Source organism: Cynocephalus volans, chromosome X (assembly GCF_027409185.1).
Source record: "Cynocephalus volans isolate mCynVol1 chromosome X, mCynVol1.pri, whole genome shotgun sequence".
Taxonomy (NCBI): Eukaryota; Metazoa; Chordata; class Mammalia; order Dermoptera; family Cynocephalidae; genus Cynocephalus; species Cynocephalus volans.
In genome coordinates, this window is record NC_084478.1 from 57478638 (window position 1) to 57499302 (window position 20665).

A 20665-nucleotide genomic window follows, 5' to 3' on the forward strand; every position below is an offset into this window, starting at 1 on the left:
ATAGACATTTCAGACATGAAAAAGCTCAATAAATTACTTGACAATTTCTGAGGAAATTATTGTAGGATATGTTTGCCAAAACAAAAGACAGACCAATAAAAAAGATGCCAAGGGACAGCAAATAGGAGATCCAACACAGAAGACAGATGAAGGGAATCCCCAAGAGTGCCAGGAAGGGAAATCTCAGGCTGACAGCTGCACATCAAGCACAAAGGGAAACCAGTCCAGGATGAGAGCCATCAAAGTTTCCCACTGGCACCGATTACCTTTTTCACCTGAAAACAGAATGGCTGGATGAGCTGAATCCAGAATCTTCTGTTTTGCTTTTCCTGGCCATGGGCTGATGAGATTCCTGCCCTTCTCTGCTGCCTGGACCAGCAGAGGACTCTCATTTTACTGTGCAGCAGTGCTGTGTTCTGACTTATTGCTGAGAGCTGGAGGCATGCAACAGTGAGCTGAAGGGCAGGCCTCGCAGAGCAGATGTCCTCATGGGTGGCGGGGGTGGGGATAGGGGGTTGGGGAGCCCTATGTCCTGGGATTTACTCGTGACCTTGCCAACCGACTTCCCAGAATGGGCTCCCAAACACTCTTAAGGCATGTGAAGCCAGACTGTGAACAAGAGATTCTATTCAGCTTCTCCTCCCCTGCAAGTCTTCATACAGTAATGGCAATATTGCCCCTTCCACACACAGCTAAGTATGCACTTGCTACTCAGTTTTTAAAAACTAAACAATATACTGTTTAGGGATACATACACAGAAGGTGAAGCCATAAGGAAAACCAAAAGAAAAGGGAAGAAGCCCAAGTGAACAGAGGTAACTGAAACCACTGCTGCAAATGACAGCACTTAAAGAGTACAGAGGACAGAGGACAGAGCTCCAGAAAACGTGAACATTTCTCCCAACCCTTTCCCCAAGGGACTGCTGGAAACATCCCCACAGAAAGATTACATTCAGAAGCCCAGAAAGAAGAAAGAACAAGTGTGCTATGGGTTGAAGGTGTTCCCCAAAGTTTCATGTATTGGAAACTTAATCCCCACTGTGATAGTGTTAAGAAAAAGAAAAATCGTATTATGGTAACTGAAAGGTGGCACATTGAAGAGGTGATTAGATTGTGAAGTCTGTACCCTGGTGAATGGATTGATGCATTCATGGAATAATGGGTATGGTTCCGATGGCTTTAAAAGGAGAGCAAGTGAGGAGGTTAACTCTCTCTTGCTCAGCCATTTTGCCATGTGATACCCTGTGGCACTGTAGAACCACCACCACCACAATACAGACATGAGGACCAAATGCCAAGCAGGGTCTTCTCTTGATACAACACAGGGTTCTCCCCATTCCTGTCAAAGATGGCATGAGACAAGTGATGGAGTTTGGATGTGTTGTCCCCTCCAAAACTCATGTGAAAATTTGATCTCCAATGTGGCAGTGTTGGAAACTGATTGAGTCATGGGGGTGGATCCCTCATGAATGGATTAATGCTCTCCCTGGGGAAGGGGGGATTAATGAGTGAGTTCTCACTCTATTAGTTCCCGCGAGAGCTTGTTGCTTAAAAAGACCCCGGCACCTCCTCTCTCTCTCTTGCTTCCTCTCGCCATGTGATCTGCTTGTACCTGCCAGCTGTCTGCCACTTTCCGCCATGAGTAGAAGCAGCCTGAGGCCCATGCCAGATGCGGCTGTCCCAGAATCGTAAGCCAAATAAACTTCTTTTCCTTATAAGTTACCCAGTCTCAGGTATTTCTGTTATAGCAACACTAAACGGACTAAAACAACAAGCATCATTTTCATTTTTAAATTAAGAGCTATACATTTACATTTTGTTGTTATTTTCTACATGTGGGCCTTTATATCAAAACTGGCTGAAAGAAAATATTTAGTAGAGAAACAAAGTTTTTGAAACTTGTTCCTGACCTTTTCTCTTCCTTTTCCACTGGTTTCACAAACTTAATTCACAAACTTAATTACTTATAACTAGTACTAACATTATCACAATTGTCAAACTCTGTGTGTAATCCAGTCTTTATAAACTGAAACTAATAATTATGAAAGTCTGAAAATATGAAATTATATTGTAAATTATATTTTTAAAGGGATGAGCTCTGTTAATAGGCCACTAACATAGATTGTTTTCCAAACGCTACATTATCCTATAATAGTGTTATTGCAAGCCATTAATCACAATTCTGCATCTAAGGGGGGGCTTGAGTGATACTTCTGTAGAATACTGTTAATCTCTTCCCATTCAGAACCACGTTTTAAGGATCTCCATAACCAGTTAAACCTACTTCTAAATTAAGTACAATTAAATTAACTAATTTAAATTAAATAAGTTAGTGAAAGAAGTCTCAGAACCAGCAATACTCCTTTCTCTACTATTGATTTCAGTTGCACCAGGGTTATGCAAAATTTATACTGTAACACAGACACAAAAATGTAATTAGCTAACACTCTAACTTAGGGTTTCCCAAATTGGCATCTGCGGAGTCCTTAAAGAAAGTTTCTCTATCAAGTAAGTTTGGAAACACCATATAAAATAACTTTCCCCTGCCACCATGTTCATATTACACGTTAGCAGCGTAGTCCTGTGGGTAAGAAACAAGTGTCTCTCCTCTTCCACACTCCACCCTCATTGACCATGTAGCGTCTATTAATTGTCAGTGATCCCTGAAAAACACTTTGGACATGAGAATCTAAATTCTAATATTTATAATAACAACAATACAAATAAAAATTATGAAGTTGTAATGGCTGAGAACCATTCCAATTTCAAACAACTTTTTTTCTGTAACAAATATTCTCCCACCCAAATATGGCATATAAAATGTCAATTAAATTCCTATGGGGAGGGGTAATCCAATTGTTTGCTTAGTAAAAGATGAAAAAGATTTAACTATGTAATTTAAATGTCTATTCATTAATACTCCCCAAAGTAATTTACTTTTATACAATTGTTAATATAAGCATATTCAGCAGGCAATAATGCAACCTCTGGTCTTTTAACCAAAAAACACTTAACATAAAGGCAAAGCACGCAAAAGAAATAACCATTTACACCCAATTACCCAGCTCAGTGCAGGGCAGCAGAAAATAGGTTTTGAATCATAATTGCAGTAATCAGTTTTCTAGGTCTAAAGAAGTAAAGTAGATGATCTGGAAAATAATCACTTTAGGGAAAAAAATCTGAAGATAAGAGTATAGTGGATGTAACTGTTTGGGCAAGATACTAAAATCAAATATTAAGACACTTGAGAAACTTTTCAAGTTAGGTAAGAAACCAAGTCCCTGCATGTTACAAAGAGTATGCAAAATAGTAATGCTCTCTTCTAACCAGTTTCCCAAGGATGAACCAACCTTTCAGTGCTGGTGTAATGACTTCCTGCTATCAAAAAGGCACACAACAGAGCACCGAGAACAAGAGGAGGGCAATCATATTCTTCAAAATGTCTGAGTGAACTCCTGATCTTTCTCATCTCCCCTCTCCCTATCTCAGTTGAAGGCAACTCTGTATTTCCTTCCAGTAGCTCAGCCCAAAATTATGGTGCCATTTTTGACCCCCTTCTTTCTCTCACATTGATTAAAATTCATTAGGAATTGCTCTTGGCTTTATTTTGCTGAGATCTTCTATCTTTTCATCTGTTTCAAGAAAATTTGCAACTGACTATTGGAGAAATTTTATGATAGCTGAATTAAATCCTCATCAGATAATTCCAATATATGATTCAATTGGGTACTGACATCAGTTGAATACTTTTTCTCACTCAAACTGTAGTTTTCTCACTCAAAATGTAGTGAGTTTTCTCACTCAAATTGTAGCTTGGTATGAAAAGTGGTTTTCAATTGTATCCCGATATTTTGATTATTGACATAAGTCTCATGATCATAGGATCTTCTATTTTAGCAGGCAGTCACCCTGTTTAGGTTTGGTAGGTATGTTCTAAACTACTTTTGTGATCTTTAGTTCCAATGTCAGTTAAGTTATCTGAGCCCTCATAATGCTATTTCGGTCTGCTTCACTCTTCTGGTGCTGTTGGGGCTCCCACTCAATCCCTGATGATGTCATCTGCAGGGACAAAAGGTACTTCTCAGGGAGACCTGCTATCCCTGAGTGACCTTGAGGGAGAAGGGGTCAGAAGCTGCTGGATCTGGGTCTCCTTAAGCCATCAGGTGGAGAGAACTGGCTTTGCTGCTGTCGCTGCTGCTGCCACCACCAACTACTACCTACAGAACAGACTGCCTGCTGGGGCTGGTTGGAAGCAGAGGAGGGCATAGCTTGGGCTGCAGCACAGGGACTGAAATGGCCAGGTCTTTGCTGCAGCTGATAGATCAGACCATCCACCAGGGCCCTGGTTGTGGAGCAGGGGCTGGGAAGACCAGGGGCTTTGCTGCTCCTGCTGCTGCTCTGGGCAGATAAGACTGCCCACCAGGGCCCAGTGTGGAACGGTGGGGATGAGTGCTCCCAACTAGGTCTCTGTTGGGCTTCCCCTTTCCTGGTCCTTTGGCCAGAGAAAGCAGGCTTTTGTTTTTGTTTTCTATGCCCATTGGTGATTCGGGATTGTAGGCCTCTCCGGGACCCAATCCAGGAGTCAGTGGGAGTAAAAAGAAAACCCAGTGAACTTGCCCTCATTGTTGTCATCTCTCAAGGGCTGAGGTTCCTCGTCACCCTTGCCTTCTTCTTTTCAACTTTCAGAATCTTTTTCTTGCTGTCAGTTAAATAATTTCCAGGGCATTTAGTTATATTTATAGGGGAAGGGGCAGGGAAAAGTGAGTCGACGCCATCTTATTCTGGAAACAAAAGTCTGTGCATTTTCAACCTATTTCATTCTGGCTAGCTTTAGGAGTTCATTCTATTCAAAATTAGGGGGCATTCTACAGTTCTTTAATGACCAACATACCCAGTTGAAAACAGTAGCCACTTAACTCATCAGGTCCATAATGTAGTTTTCCATGACTCCTGGGTTAGAATTTCAGGGTCTCAAACAAGTAATTGATGTTTCTTTATCTTTTGAGGTTTGAGAAATACCAAACTAGCTAAAGCAACTAGACTAGGGGTTCTTGTCTGTTGTCGCTACATGCATGTATACACACACGTGCACACACACACATACACTCATTTAATCTCACAGCCTTCCTGAGTAAAAAGGAGATCTAAGATGTCACAGTTTATTTAGCATATTTCAGTCACAGCACACTGCGAAATGGTGTTTTTAGTAACAATCTCATCACTTGGTTTACATATTACACAAACAGTGAGAAAAGTTAGGGGTTACAGTATTCTAACTAAATAAGGTTATGCATAACTGAAGGTCAGCTCTTAATAAAAGACCTAGTGGTTGACTAAATTAGTTTTTTCAGAGCAGAAATTTTCTCTTATTCATCCTATACCTCTAGCATGTAGAACTATGCCTGATACTATGCTAGTGGAGACACAATAAACACTTTTGGATGGACAAATGAACAGATAAGTCCATTTCAGGATGCATAAACATGGATGCTATCTTCAAGACACTTAACATTAGTGTAGTTATATTATATTTCAGTTAATATAAAGTTACAGCTCTTTAATACCTTGGGGGAGATTTTCATTTATCAAATAAATGACAAATGAAAATTTTGTCAATGCCAGTTACTGAAAGGTAAACAAAAGTTGTAAAATCATAGAACATGTTAACTATTTTTTAAATGCTTCTTCAAAAATAATTTTGTTTTACTATAGATGTTGATTGCCAATTCAAAATCCTTCTAGTACTACCATAATTATGACTCAAAAAGCAGACTTTTTTTACTTTTAACATACTAAAATCTGTTGTTAAATACTTTATTTTAATGATTTAAAACAGGCCTTGTAAACTTGAGGCATTTACAAGACAGTATCTTGTAATGGCAGAGAACCAAACATAGCTCCCAAAATTCAGAAAGCTTTTTAACCAAAAATTTTATAAAATCAGCTATGAAAATTATTAGCTCAGAATTAATCCAAGCTTTTTGTTTGTATGTTTCATTAGTTTGCTAAAAAAATTTCAGTTTGTGTGATCTGGAAAGAATAAATATGAGCCTCAATCACTATAAGTTTACCACCAGAAAATACAACTAAATTGGAATAAACTACTTATATTATCCACATGATCACTTTTTGGTGTGAAATTACAGGTAGATAAACTCAATAAAGACTTAGAAGACAAAACTTCATGGTTCCTAATTAATGCTGGACTGATGACTGACAATTTTGAACATAAGCTTAAATCAGTAAATAGAATGAGATCATAAAATTAGAAACATTTTAGACAATGACTATTCATCAATTCATTAAAAATCAATACATGTACAATTACTATGTCCCATCCTTTAACTGAATCCTTTTGTTTTATATCAACCAGTAAGAAAAAAAAAATGACTGAATCATGAAGAATACCTAGAAAGACACAAATAGATGGGTTGAGATCATATAAAGGAACAAGATGTTTTAACACATGAACTTTTAGGCAGCTCCACTGAGTGACCACTGAACTTTTTAAAGGAAAAAAAAAAATACTCTACTAGCCAAGAATCCTTGCACATTAATATTTCACAATAAACTTACAACTTCCTTTTGGCATGCCCAAGCAACCTGGAAGTACAAACACTCCAGCTGTAAACATCCTTTAACTCTGGAAAAGTCCCCTTGACAGAAGGCACTTTAACCCTTGATAGACTTTAACTTTTTCCTCTTTGAATCAAAGCCATCACAGCATAAACAGAGCAAGGGCTTGAGAGTTCAAAAGACCTGGGGCTGAATCCAGGATGTGCGCTTTACTAACTACGATGACATTAGGCCAGTTATTCAATCTCTGTGGGCCCACTTTATTTAAACCATGAAACAGAGATAACAGCTACTTTAGAGGGTTCTGAGGAGTACAGGAGAGAACAGAGGGTATAAAGGGCTGTGCCTGGCACATACACATAAGAGGGGACTTCTTCTGGGGTGATCTGCTACTTGACAAACAGCTCTTCACTACTTCTCCCCTGAAAAAAATCCCCCCTAAAATCCATCTCCCATACTACAAGGGTACCCTTTCACTATCAACACTAAGAATCAAGGAAAAACCAGGAAGAGCTCTGCTTCCAGTAATAGTAAAACCTGGACCAACCTTCCTACTGAAGAACAAAATAAAACCTGTATACACACAATCATACCATCTTTTTGAAAGTATAAAATATCTTATAAGGGACTTAAATTTTTCCAGTTGAAGATTTAGGAGAAAAAGAGAACCCACCATGATTAAGTTCAGCCACACAAACCTACTTTTGCACAAAGGGCAATTCTCCATCCCTGGGTAGCAGCTGCCTCACAGGACTCATAGGGTCTCCTAGGAATGTGTGAGTAAAGAAGAGAACTACAGTCCATCCACCCGATAAACCAATCCCTACTTTGTTCTGGTTTCTTCTAAAAGGCTATGCCTAGGGTGGAGGTAAACCTGAAGCAAGTCTGGCCTTTCATGGACTTGGAGCCAGGCTTTCTCTCATCTGGTGGTCCATGAAATCTCAAATCTTAAAGTCAGATTAGGGCAGTCCTGACCATGAGCTCCCCAAACCCCCAAACCTGACAGGCAAATTCTCTCTTAAGAAAAGATACTGTCAGCCTTCCAGTCAAGATGGAGGAGTAGATGGTTCCTAGTGTCGCTCTCTTCCACAAATCAACCAATTTGCAACTATTAAAAAGCAACAACAGAAGGCCCAAGAGCCACACCAGAACAGGCAGGAGCCATGCACCATGGGACCCCAAACCCAGGCCAGTGCCTGCTGTCCAGAGAGGCCTGAGAGAGAACTGGTGGACCCACATGCCTTGAGTCAGCCACACCAGAATAGGCAGGCGCTGCGAGACCTCCAGCCTAGGTCAGTCCCCGCAGCCTAAAGAGGCCCAAGAGCTGCTGGGCCACATGTCCCGAGCCAGCTGTGCCAGCAGGTGCCACAGGAACCGCAGCCCAGGCCAGTGCCCACCGCCCAGAGAGACCTGAGAGCCACTGGGCCCACATGCCCATAATAATGGGGGACCTGAACACCCCACTCTCAACATTGGACAGATCATCTAGGCAAAAAATCAATAGAGAAACACAAGATCTAAACAATACTATAGACCAACTGGACTTGGCAGATATCTACAGAACATTCCATCCAACAACCTTAGAATATTCATTTTTCTCATCAGCACATGGAACATTCTACAGGATAGACCACATGTTAGGTCACAAAGCAAGTCTCAACAAATTCAAAAAAACTGGAATTATTCCAGGTATTTTTTCAGATCACAATGTATTAAAATTAGAAATCAATAACAAATGAAACTCTGGAAACCATACAAACATATGGATATTAAACAGCATGCTACTTAATGACATATGGGTCCAAGAGAAATTAAACAGGAAATCAAAAAATTTCCTGAAACTAATGAAAATAATGACACATCATACCAAAACATGTGGGATACTGCAAAAACAGTACTAAGGGGGAAATTCATCGCATTAAATGCTTACTTAAGAATGGAAAGATGGCAAATAAACAACCTAACACTTCACCTTAAAGAACTGGAAAAATGAGAACATTCCAAACCCAAAGTTAGTAGACAGAAAGAAAGAATTAAGATCAGAGCAGAACTAAATGAAATAGAAACCTGAAAAATGATACAAAAGATCAATGAAACAAAATGTTGTTTTGAAAAGATAAATAAAATTGACAAACCTTTAGCAAGGCTAACTAAGAAGAGGGAAGACCCAAATAACGAAAATTAGAAATGAAAAAGGTGATATTATAACTGACACCTCAGAAATACAAGGAATCATTAGAGACTACAATAAACAACTATATGCCAACAAATTTGAAAATCTGGAGGAAATGGATAAATTTCTGGACACACACAAACTACCAAAACAGAGCCAAGAAGATATAGAAAATCTGAACAGACCAATAACAATAAAAGAGATTGAAGCTGTTATCAGAAGGTTCCCAGGCTGACCCCGTGGCGCACTCGAGAGAGTGCGGCGCTGGGAGCGCAGCAGTGCTCCTGCCGCGGGTTCGGATCCAATGTAAGGATGGCCGGTGCGCTCAGTGGCTGAGCGCAGTACGGCCAGTCACAAAAAGACAAAAAAAAAAAAAAAAAAAAGAATATCTGGTTTTGGGCTGACCCCGTGGCGCACTCGGGAGGGTGTGGCGCTGAGAGCGCAGCAGTGCTCCCGCCGCGGGTTCGGATCCTATATAAGGATGGCCTGGGCGCTCACTGGCTGAGCGCGGTGCGGCCAGTCACAAAAGGACAAAAAAAAAAAAAAAAAAAAAAAAAGAAAGTTCCCACCAAAGAAAAGCTCAGGACCAGAGAGGTTCACTGCAGAGTTCTACCAAACCTTCAAAGAGGAACTGATACCAATTCTCTGCAAACTATTCCAAAAGATTAAAACAGAGGCCATTCTCCCAAACTCATTCTACGAGGCAAACATCACCATGATACCAAAACCAGACAAAGATACATCAAAAATAGAAAACTACAGGCCAATATCCTTGATGAACATAGATGCAAAAACCCTCAAAAAAATACTAGCTAACAGAATACAGCAAAAGACATGCAATACTATACACCATGATCAAGTGGGATTCATCCCAGGGATGCAAGGTTAGTTCAACATGTGCAAATCAATAAATGTGATACACCACATCAATAAAAGCAAAGACAAAGACCATATGATCATCTCTATAAACTCTGAAAAAGCATGTGACAAAATTCAACATTTGTTCATGATAAAGACTCTCTACAAGTTAGGTACAGATGGAACGTATCTCAACACAATTAAAGCCATATATGATAAGCCCATTGCCAATATCATCCTGAACAGGGAAGAGCTGAAAGCTTTTTCCTTAAGAACAGGAACTAGACAAGGATGACCACTCTCACCACTCCTCTTTATCAAAGTGTTGGAAGTATTAGCCAGAGCAATCAGAGAAGAGAAGGAAATAAAGGTCATCCAAATTGGAAAAGATGAAGTCAAACTGTCCCTGTTTGCGGATGACATGATCCTATATATTGAACAGCCTAAAGACTCTACAAAAAAACTCGTAGAGTTGATAAATGATTTCATCAAAGTTGCAGGATACAAAATCAACACACAAAAATCAGTAGCATTTCTGTACTCCAATGGTGAACATGTAGGAAAAGATATCAAGAAAGCTAGCTCATTTACAAGAGCCACTAAAAAAATAAAATACTTAGGAATAAAGTTAGCCAAGGATGTGAAAAATCTCTACAAAGAGAACTACAAACCATTGTTGAGAGAAATTAAAGAGGACACAAGAAGATGGAAAGAAATCCCATGCTCCTCGATTGGAAGAATTAACATTGTGAAAATGTCCATATTACCCAAAGTGATCTACAGATTCAATGCAAACCCCATCAAAATTCCAATGACATTTTTCTTAGAAATGGAAGTAACTATCCAACAAGACCATGAATAGCCAAAGCAATCCTGAGCAAAAAAAGTAAAGCTGGAGGCATAACACTACCTGACTTTAAACTATACCACAAAGCTATAATAACAAAAACAGCATGGTACTGACATAAAAACAGACACACAGATCAATGGAATAGAACAGTGAACCCAGAAATCAACCCATATACCTACAGCCATGTGATCTTTGACAAAGGCACCAAGTCTACACACTGGGAAAGAGACTGCCTCTTCAGCAAATGGTGCTAGGAAAACTGGATATTCATATGTAGGAGAATGAAACCACACCCGTGCCTCTCACCATATACCAAAATCAACTCAAAATGGATAAATGAATTAAATATACATCCCGAAACAATAAAACTCCTTAAAGAAAACATAGGGGAAACACTCCAGGAAGTAGGAGTGGGTACAGACTTCATGAATATGACCCCCAAAGCACAGGCAACCAAAGGAAAAATAAACAAATGGGATTATATCAAACTAAAAAGCTTCTGAACAGCAAAAGAAGCAATCAACAGAGTGAAAAGACAACCATCAGGGTGGGAGAAAATATTTGCAAAATATACATCTGACAAATGATTAATATCCAGAATATACAAGGAAGTCAAACAACTTAACAGCAAAAAAACAAATAACCCAATTAAAAAATGGGCAAAGGAGCTGAATAGCCATTTCTCAAAGGAAGATATATGAATGGCCAACAGACACACGAAAAAATGCTCAACATCACTCAGCATTCAGGAAATGCAAATCAAAACCACTTTGAGATACCATCTCACTCCAGTTAGGATTGCTAATATCCAAAAGACTGAAAATGATAAATGCTGACGAGGTTACAGAGATAAAGGTACTCTCATATACTGTTGGTGGGACTGTGAAATTGTGCAGTCTTTATGGAAAATGGTATGGAGGCTCCTCAAACAATTACAAATAGATCTACCATATGACCCAGCTATTCCACTGCTGGGAATACACCCAGAGGGATGGAAATCATCATGCCAAAGGGATACCCGCACTCTAATGTTTATTGCAGCACTATTTACAATAGCCAAGAGTTGGAACCAGACCAAGTGTCCAACATCAGATGAATGGATAAGGAAACTGTGGTTTATCTCCACAATGGAATACTACTCTGCTATAAAAAACAATGAAATACTATCATTCACGACAACATAGATGGACTTAGAGAAAATTATATTAAGTGAAACAAGTCAGGCACAGAAAGAGAAATACCACATGTTCTCACTTAGTTGTGGGAGCTAAAAATAAATAAACAAATAAATATACAAACAAATAAAGGGTGGGGGGGAAGAAGACACAACAATCACAACAGTTTCTTGAACAGATATGATGTAGGGGGGGAGGGAAGGGTAAAGGGACATGAAATCAAGTACAATATATATTGAGAAGTTAAATTCAAAAAGAAAAAGAAAAAAAAAGATTCTGTCATCTTAGTATAAGGAAGAATCAGAATCAAGACACAAAAGAAAAAGACCAAAGCATGAGCTATTAAAGCAAAAAAATACAACAGCCAAAATTTAAAATTCAGTGGATGAATTTCAGAGCAACTAAGAGCTGAAGAAAGTATTAATTAAAAGGAATATAGGCTAGAAGAAATTATTCAGAATGAACCATGGAGAAAACGAAAAAATGAAAAATATAGAAGACATGGTAGGAGAATTAGATGAAATAACGTGAAGATTTAATGTACGTTAATTGGGGTCCCAGCAGAAGAGGGGAGAGACAATGAGTTAGAGGCAATATTTGAGGAAATAGCTGAGAGTTTTTCATAGAATATTTTCACAGAGTTTTCACCAGACAAGTCTATCCACAAATTCAAGATTCTGCTGAATCACAGCAGGATAAATAAAAAGAAATCCACACCTAGACACATCATAGAAAAATAAAGAGAAAAATCTCACAATAATCAGAGGTAATAAAAGGACAGAGTATCTTCAAAGAAGTGATAGTTTGACAGTGGGGAATAGAAATCAGAAGACAATGGAATGGATGATGTATTCAATGAGCTGAAATAAAGTGCCATCCAAATAATTCTATGCCCAGAGAAAATAATCTTCAATGATGAAAGCAAGCTCAAGATAAACACGAAAAGAAAGAGTTTGTCATAGGAGGCCTACACTAAACAAATTTCTAAGGATATTTCAGGCAGGAAGAAAATGATCCCACACAGAAAGTCAAAGATGTAGCAGAGAATGAAAAGCAAAATAAGACATAAATATGTGGGTAAGCCTAAATAAACATTGACTATGTAAAACAACAATGTCTTATGGGATTTTCAAATATAGAGAGAATTAAAAGTATGATAAACATTAACATATAAATCAGGAAGGGATAAAGTTAAAATATCCTAAGATCCTTGCATTGGCTCAGATAAGAGTAATGAGACATTGATATTACACTTTGATAAGTGCATAATACATGTTATTTTAACTAAAAGAAATGAAACACAGTGTCTAAGTACCAAACTAACTAGGGGAGGAAATGGAGTGATAAAAACAATCACTCAAGAAAGGAGAGAAAATTAAAAATGAAACAGAGCACACAGGACAAGCAAAGTACAAAATAAGATAGGAGGTTTAAACTCAAATATATTACTACTGTGTGCCAGAAGCATGAATATACAAACATGAACATAATAAATTATAGTTTATTAAAAGAGAATGCCTATAGGAAAAAAGTATAATACAGAGGATCTGGAAATTCTAAAGTGGGTGTGGGACAGACTTTAGTATTAAATAGGATAGTTAGGGGAGGCCTCCTTAAGAAGGTGATGTTTCAGCAGACTTCTTTGCTTTCTATAAGCGACCTGAAGGCACATACCTCCAGCCACAGCTCTTCTACTACCTTTGTGGTAACCATTATTTTCAGCATAGGTAACCATTATTTTCAATGTAGGTAACCATTGTTTTCAATATATTGTTTCCTTCCCACTTCTACCACTCCTCTGTTTCCTTGAGGGCTTCCAAGAGTTCTTTCATCTGCATTTGCCCTGATGATGAAAAGAGCAGCAGTGCTACCATTAATTGGATACCTAATGTTTATCAAGCATTCTACCGTTTGCTTTGGCAAAAGGTCTCATGCAATTTTCTAAACAGCTCCAGAAGACACTATTATTCCTGTTTTACAGACAAGGACATTAAGAGTTCATTAATTTTAAAATCTTACACAGTGTCCCACAGTTGATAAGACTGCACAGCTAGGATTTTGACATGAAATCTGCCTGACTGTAAGGTTTGTAAGCTTTCCTTTATCCATGCTGTATCTTGTGCCAGCCACTATTGCCAAGGATAAGGAAAAGTGAATTTAGAAGGATAAAGATTCTGTAAATACTCAGTAGAGGCTGTTACACACATTAAAGACACTCAACAAGCATTTGGCTGGCTGAGGATTCATAGAGGAGATTTTATGATCAAGGACCAACTACGAAAAATGCACAGAAAATTGGATTTACAGACTAGAGTGGAAAGCCACTGCTTGGTCATTTTCAACAGCTACATCTGTCATCTTTTTGGTCGTCTTCTTCCTTGCTTTGGTTTGTAATCATTCTTTTTTTATTGAATCATCCTAAGCATGTCCAAGAAATCTTTTTTCTTTATTTGTAGACAATGCTGTGTTTTCCTGTCTCATTTCCTTTCTCTAAGCTAAAATGTTCTGATTCTGCATCTTTTACTGTATGCTGGATGATTTTCCCCAAGTGACAAAAATTTTAAGTCTAGGAAACAGGCAAGTTGAACAACCTTGTCCAGGCACAATGGTTTCAAGGAATTCTTTTGAAATACCTTATTCTATCAAGCCAGCCATGCTATACACAGAGGAAAAAGATCTCCCTATCATCCTACCAGGAGTACCCTGAAGACTTATGATTAGACTACTACTGAACCACTTGGTTTTCCCAAAGCTCTTCAGTCTCATTTTGTTGGGGAAGAAGGGCACGGTCCTTAACAGTTTGAAGAGTAATGAGAATGAAGTCTATAGGCTATTAGTTTTTTATTGTTGCACAACAAATTACAAGAAATTTAGCAGCTTAAAACAACACACATTTATTATCTCATAGTTTCTGTAGGTCAGGTGTCCAGGTGGCTCAGCTAGGTTCTCTGCTCAGGGTCCTGCAAGGCTGAAATCAATGTGTCTGTTGGGTTGGACTCTCATCTAGAAGCTCTGGGGAAGAATCCACTTCCAAGCTCATTCAGGTTGTTGGCAACCATAAGACTAAAGGTCCATTTCCTTGCTGGCTATCAGCCAGGGGCTGCTACAGTTCTCAGAGCCCACCTGCAGTCCTTGGCATGCAGCCCCTTCCATCTACAAGGCAGCAGTGGAGAGTTTCTCTCACATCAAATTTCTCTCACAATTCAAATCTTTCTTCAAGAAATCTCCTTAAAGTTGACCATCTTTACTTAAATAAGTTTGTTTTTTAAAAATTATACCATTCCCATTAATGGGAAACAGTATTACTTGCCATAAATAGAAGGTAACCTTAAGAACAGAACAAACTAAAACGATAGCATTATAAAATTCTAGGTAGGTACTGCTATCTTCCAAATGCTGTGAACTTGGGAGCTATCCTTACTTAAAAATAACAACACCACCCCCACCCCCCAGAAAATAGAGGCTATGTTCATTGCTAATGTTATGTTAAAACTAAACAGATTTTTCTCAAAGGTATTAGAGTAATCAAAAAGACTGAAAAAAAGACTATATAGATAATTCTTTCTATTTATTACTGTTTGCTTAATGATTTGTTGGGGTACCACCTAAAAACACAGTCTACCACAATAGCTGTCACATGCTTGAAATATTACTTTAAGCCCTAGTTAGAAATTTGGTCAGAAAGAGAAGAGGTATAGGGTTTCCCTAAAGGATTTTAAATACTGTGTCATAGTAAAATCAGTTAAGAACAAACAAATAAGCAAAAAGACTACAATCAGACCAAAAATGAGTGTGGTTAATGAATTGCCCTGAATTCAGATACAGAGAGCTCAGAGCTTCCAAAGGCACAATGACCATATGTACAAGTAAACCGTGTACATCTATTCTTCCATTGCTGCCTTGGACACAATATTATTCTGCCTTGCTCAGACTGAATTCCTTTATGCGTTCTTATAAGAGATATTATTGTGCACCTAATGGAGCTGGGCGGTATGATCACTGAGATCAGGGGTAAGCAAACTACAGACCACAGGCCACATCCAGACTGCCACCAGTTTCTGTAAATATGGTTTTATTGGCATACAGCCACATTCATTCATTTACATATTGCCTATAACTGCTTTTTCACTACAACAGCAGAGCTGAGTGGTTGTGACAAAAATTGTATGGCCAGCAAAGACTAAAATATTTACTATCCAGTACTTTACACAAATAGGCTGCCCACTCCTCACTTAGATATTCTCAACAAGTGTTGATCTCAACCACATAAAACATTCAGATTAAAGGTTTCAGATTATGCTAAATGACTGTTTCCTATCTCTTCAATTCCGCCTTACGGGTGAACTCAGTGCGTCAATTCTACGTAGAATAAGGAATTGTACTTGTTCAAGAATTGATACTGCACTACCAGGATTATCAGAGTCTAGATCTCACAGCACACCCCTACCTGTGTTCCCCTTGCTCTTCTCACCTCATCATCAAGAGATAATCTAAATACAAACTCGGACCACCTCTTACGATATTGTTCTTTCTTAAAAAACTTTATTTTTCAGAATACTTTTATATTTTCAGAAAAATTACAGATTATACAGAGAATTCCCATATACCATGTACCCAGTTTCCTTATTAGCATCTTCCATTATAATGGTATATTTGTTAAAATTAATGAACGAATATTGATGAATCAGCATTAACTCAAGTCCATTCTTTATTCGGATTTCCTTAGTTTTTACCTAAATATCCTTTCTCTGCTCCAGGATCGAGTCCAGGACATGACATTTAGTTATCATGTCTCCTTGGGCTCCTCTTGGCTGTGACAGTTTCTCAGACTTACCTTATTTTTGATGACCTTGACAGTTCAAATCACCTCGTGAGACTAATCTAGAATAATCCTGTATAAGATGTCTAACACATTAGCTGAGGCCATGGGCTCACTCCTTATTTCTTCCTGCAAATACTGATCAAATACTTCATGGTTGAAGAGTAAAATAAATGAAATGCTTATGGAAAATGCTTTTGTCAGAAGTAATAACAAACAAGAGGACTGAAATGATGCTATTTGAATACTATCTAAAATGCAAATTTCCAGAAGGCCTTCTTACCCAAAATGTTTAGTCATTCTACTACTATATTTTAGCAGAAAGAAATCAGTATTTTTGACCTTGACCCAACTCTGACTCCACTCAAGGAACAAGCTGAGAAGAAAATGCAAAGTTAATGCTGACCTTGCTTTTTTCCTTGGAAAAAAATGAGAATCCAATTATGTCTCCTAGAAAGACACATTTATACTGCTTAGCGTTAAATGATTAAAACAAAAGGCTAATACTGAAGTAAAAGGTGAAAAATGCATGCCAAGAACCAAGACTTTAAAACAGTACATCTGTTGTGAAATTCATTATAGGGCTGTAGGCAATAAAAGTTTCCTCAAATATCTTTAACAGAGTCAGGTATAACAGAGGATTAGAAATGAGTTTCACTGCACAGTCCTGTTTTATTTCGGTGGTAATATTATTAGTATATAATAGTGAAAGCACTAAATAACAAAGAGTCTGTCAGTTGGAAATGAATCACAATTCTTCCTAGGGAACACATCAAAAAAGACATTACCATTCCATTTATGGAAAAATTCTAGTACTTCCACAGTACATGAATGCAAAGTTACTATCCTTAATGAGATGGTAGTTCATTACTTCCATATAACAGACTGGAGTTTTGAGCTTATTTTATACCTCTGATTTCCCACAGATGTTTAGCTAATCTGTAATACAAACAAACCAAAGTACTATACATCTGCTGCCTCCATTTCTTGGACAGATAAAACGGATCTCAATATTAGCTAAGGAAATCACATCATGCTAAAAATCTTATCCACAGGTAAATACACTATTGATCAAGACTAATTCTTTTTGAAAAATCACTCATCTTTAAACCTTAACTCTAGTAGATAAAATGTATTATAGTGGTCATAAAATAAAGATGGTTGTGATAATCAGTCGTATTAGCAAAGGCTACTATTTTAATCACTGTTCAAGATACTCTTAGCCTTGCCATGATGCTGTTTTTCACAGAACAGAGACAAGCATGAATGGTAACAGATGCTTACTGGTTTGGATTAGTACTTGATTCAAGTGTAAAATGCTTAATGTTTCTCAATCTTAATAAAACATTAAATAAACTATCAACCACAGTACAGAATGCTAAAGCCATTAGAGCAAAATTGGATTTTTTTTTTTTTTGGACCGGTAAGGGGATCACAACTGCACCACGCTCAGCCAGTGAGTGCACCGCACTGGTCATCCCTACACAGGATCCGAACCCGTGGCCTCAGTGCTACCAGCCCCGCACTCTCCCGAGTGAGCCACGGTGCCGGCCCAGAGCAAATTTGTTTTTATTGCTTTATCTAAGATCTTGGAAAGATTCCTACCCTAAACCAAGAAGTCATTGCTTAGCAGGAGAATAGTTTCAATAATGTGTTCTTTAAAAAGTGAATATCTGTGTTTATAACGTTGCCTAGAGTAGAAGTGGTCAAAAATAAGAAATTTGAAAGCCACCACACTAATCCCTTTTGGTTCTTTCTGAAGTTCCAGCAAGCCTTCTTCACTGCTTCACTAAATATTGTGGCCTTCCTCTCCGGTGGAAGTTTCTCTTCACAACTCAGTTTCTTTAGAGCATGTGCCAAACCACTTTAGCCTTCTTCCTTTCCCACATTTAACTCCTCATACAGAACATATTGGTTTGCTCCAAGACTCAGCCATGCTACTCTCCTAGTCATCAGAAACGTCACTACAGGGAGACCTCACCCTCACCCCTGAGCCACAATCTACCCCTGCTTATGGTCTCTGACTCTACAGTTATTGAGGTGTTTTGAAGTAAATGATGTTAACAATGATATCAACATAGGGGGAGGTTGGTAGGGAGGACTTAAAGGGAAACAAGAATGCATTTTAAACGAAGCATAATAATCATGAAAGCATAATAATGCTTCCATTTAAGAAAAAGCTATATTGCTTAATATATTAATGTATAATGATGAAAAAAAAATAATGTACTGCAATTCTGGTAGAAAAGAAACTTACAATGGTGGAAGCCATGACTAACAAAATTTGTTATTTTAAAAAGCCTGATTTTAGAATTTAAACGGAAAAAAATTAATCCCAATGTATATTCATTCAGAATCCCAAAGTATAATAATCTTTCAGAAAAATAAATATGAAAATGGAAAAAATTACAAATGGTTTAACTGTGTGGTAAAGAAAATTGATCAAGGAACTATATTGGCTTAGCCCACCTGGGCTAGAAAACACTTTCTCAACAAAAAATTCATTAATATTGTTTTAATTCTGATTAAAATATTTATATTTACATCCCAGTAGTCAGAAACCTCCATAGGTCAAAAGTCCTGCACTTATCAAAGAAGCATAAAAGGATTACCTGTTCACAGGTCACCTTTACCACAGTCTTCCAACAAGAGCAAAAAGAATGATAAAATTATTAGTAACAGGTACTATATTAGTATTAGTAGTACAAATTAGTATATTATTAGAATTGCAGGTATTGAGCACTCACCATGTACCATTCATTTTTCTAACACTTACAGGAATTAACTCATTTAATTCTCATAACAATTGTATAAATTAGGTAATATTATCCTTATGTTCAGGTGAGGGAACTGGGGTACAGAAAAGTTAGATAACTTGGCCGTAGCCTAAGAGCTATTAATGAATAGAGCAATCAGAATTCAAATCCAAAAGACTTCCTTATTCACTAGGCTAGCCCTGTCTCACACCTATATCAAACATATGCCCAAGGTGTCCTGTTGAAGTTATCCAATCTTCATCTCTTCTATTAGAAGCAAAAACTCACCTGTTGTATATATCAGGAAATTTTTACAGATTTCAATTGCTTTATGTGTTCAGTGTGCCTTTGTGTTCTGTAGTACTTTGAGTTTTCTTTTTAATTAGTACATAGTAAGTACTGACTTATATGATAGGAGAAAAATACTATATATGTACTAATATCCATCAAATCAAAATTTGTAGACAGCATCTCTCCTTATATTCAATGTTTACTTTAAAAACAATTTTCATACTTACAAAAATGAAGTTAACACTGCATATTGATTTAGTCTCCTTTCTGCTGAAAGATTACACTATTAACTGGCACTGAAAACATTTTAATTGGCTAGAAGGTGACACAGAACTAGAATATCAAAAATATTTCTTTGGAGTAATTCTACAAGAATGTGGCAGTAAGAATTCTACCAGTATCTTGTAGGCAAATAAACTACTAGAGGCAAGTCCCTTCTACCATGTGAGGACACAGTATTCCTCCCCTCCAGAGGATGCAGCAACAAGGCTCCATCTTGGAAACAGAGATCAGCTCTCACCAGACACCGAACCTGTTGGTACCTTGATCTTGGACTTCCTAGCCTCCAGAACTGTGAGAAAATTAATTTCTGTTCTTTATAAATTACCCAGTCTCAGGCATTTTGTTATAGCAGCACAAAATGGACCTAAGACAATGTCCTAAACTTCTGAGTGCATGATCCTTAAAGAAAATGGAACCAATATTCTCTGAGGCATATTTTGGGAGATGCTATCCTAGAGCCTCATTTGCGATCTAGAATATACACATATCTGTAGAACCAAATTCAGCTCAGAACAGATCAAATAAAATATCAACAAAAAGCACAGCTACCAACTAACAACACATTTGATTGTTAGGGCAGGAAAACATATTACAACATACAAAGATAACAGACCCTACAGAGTAAAAGAGTAAATTCTAACAAATCACTTTTATTCAAAAATCAACAGGGTTTAAAGTCATTAGAATATAAAAAGGAAAACACGGGTTATGATATAGAATGTGTTCATTACGTGGACTCAAAGTATTTTCAAAGAACAAGATTGTGATACATTAGATGTAGGCTAAACACATAATACTCCTACTCCAAAGAACAAGTATTTATAAGATTGACATTCTCCCCATGGTTTTGGGGAACAGTCTTTCTGTTGAAGTGATTATATAGAT

General features: G+C 37.7%; 1 protein-coding gene across 1 annotated transcript in view; it reads right to left on the reverse strand.

Annotated features, from left to right (window-relative positions):
* The window catches only part of CASK (calcium/calmodulin dependent serine protein kinase), a 378414-nt gene that overhangs the window by 319919 nt on the left and 37830 nt on the right, over positions 1-20665 (reverse strand). The gene's annotated exons all lie outside the window — the stretch shown is intronic.